The sequence below is a fragment of the Anolis carolinensis genome, chromosome 4, assembly GCF_035594765.1.
Source record: "Anolis carolinensis isolate JA03-04 chromosome 4, rAnoCar3.1.pri, whole genome shotgun sequence".
NCBI classification, from domain to species: Eukaryota; Metazoa; Chordata; class Lepidosauria; order Squamata; family Dactyloidae; genus Anolis; species Anolis carolinensis.
The window spans coordinates 122,460,821-122,463,058 of record NC_085844.1 but is presented as its reverse complement, the minus strand read 5'-3'; positions in this window follow the sequence as shown (position 1 = coordinate 122,463,058).

Here is a 2,238-nt window from a genome sequence, read left to right as displayed (position 1 = left end):
CTATGTTTATTTGGACTGCTGGGATTAGTAGTCCAATACTAAATTTTGCTTCTCCTTTTCCTAAACTTACTCAAATGTAATAGGCCTCAAAGTTTTAGTCCCCTATTTGGTTAACTATGTAATTCTTGAAATTCATTTTGGGGTTCCCACCCAAATTCTTTTTAAATTGTAGGTCCTAAAATGCAGTTCATACCATTTAGTTGTTGGACCATTGGCAATGCCTTAGCAAGGAATATGAGTTGAAAATCAAGACTAAAAAAAAGTTACTCAGGAATCACCTAGTTAACTTCAATGACTTCATATTTGGAAGGCCAGATGGACTGCATCCCAGTCTTGAAGGAACTTGCTGACATACAGAATTATCTGCCATCATTTCTTTTTAGAAATCTTGGAAAACAAGAAGGAGATGGGCAAACATTCTTCTGATCAAAAAAAGCTACCAAAAAAACCCCCAAGAAAATAAAAATAAAAGCAGACGATCCCTCAAAAGATCCAGAAAACTACAGCCCAATCAACCTGACTTCGATACCAAGAAAATATTAGAATGGATTAAACAGCAATCCATTTGCAAGCATCTTCATAATAGTGCAAGGAACCCTGGTGGCGAAGTGTGTTAAAGCACTGAGCTGCTGAACTTGCAGACCAAAAGGTCCCAGGTTCAAATCCCGGGAGCAGAGTGAGTGCCCGCTGTTGCTCCAGCTTCTGCCAACCTAGCAGTTCAAAAACATGCCAATGTGAGTAGATCAATAGGTACCACTTAGGCGGGAAGGTAACGGCACTCCATGCAGTTAAGCTGGCCACATGACCTTGGAGGTGTCTACAGACAACGCCGGCTCTTCGGCTTAGAAATGGAGATGAGCACCAATCCCCAGAGTCAGACATGACTGGACTTAACGTCAGGGGAAACCTTTACCTTTTACCTTCATAATAGTGCAGTGATTAGTTAAAAAAAACAGCATGGGTTTGTCAACAATAAATTCTGCCAAACTGATTGTGTATCTTTTTTTGATTGAGTAAATACTTTTGTAGATGTTGAGAATCTAGTGGATGCAATTATCTGGATTTCAACAAAATATTTGATAAGGTCCCCCATTATATTTTGATTAATGTGATGCTGCAACAAAGAAGGCAAATTAATAGAAGCATGGGTGATACTGTGTTCAGTTCTTGGCAACTCATTTCAAGAAGGATGTAGACAAGTTGGAGCAGGTCCAGAGTAAGGCAGTGAAGGTATAGAGAACAAAACATATGAGGAAAGGTTGAAGGTCTTGGGCATATTCAACTTGGTGCTGAAAAGATTGAGGGGTAACATGATTCCAAGCTTTAAACATCTCAAGGGAGTGTATATACAAAGAGGAGTGTACTGGCTTGTTTTCTGCTGTCATAATGTGTATGAATTAGGTTTAACAGTTACAGGAAGGTAGAAGGAACTACTTGATGGTGAGACTGATTTGTCAATAGAACCAATTGCCTGGAGCAACCATTCTCAGAATGGGTTCCACGGATTCCTTGAGGCACCACGAAGCATATTGAAGGGCTCCATGGTTCCCTCCCCCTCCAAGCTTTCCCTCCTTTTTCCTGTTCCTCTCCCTGTCACCAAAAGCCTTTTTCCTTGCTTCCCTTGCTACCAAAAGTCTTTTTTCCTCACCTTCCTTGTTGCCCAGATCCTTTCCCTCTTGCCTTGCTTGCTTCCAAAACCCTATTTCCTACTCACCATTCAGGGGATGCTTTGACTGTGCTTTTCTTGCATGGCAAAAGGGCATTGGACTGAATGGCCCCTGGGGTCTTCCACTGAAATAGTTATGTTTATGTTGTCCAAAAGGTTTACCCATGCCTGATATGTATATGTATGCATATGTGTGTGTGTGTGTGTATATATATGTGTGTGTGTGTGTGTGTGTGTGTGTGTATATATATATATATATATATATACACACACACACACACACGCACAAGCTGTGCCCAGCCACGCGTTGCTGTGGCATCGACCTAAGTGGATTTTTGTTTGTGGAGGCAAGTATGAATGTTGTAATTAGTCACCTTGATTAGCACTGAATGGTCTTGCAGCTTCAAAGCCTGGTTGTATCCTCCTTGGGGGAATCCTAGTTGGGAGGTGAGCTGGCCCTGATGGTTTCTTGCCTGGAATTGCCCTGCTTTCTGAGTGTTGTTCTTTATTTACTATCCTGGTTGTAGTGTTTTGTAATGCTGGATGCCAGGTTTTGTTCATTTTCATGGTTC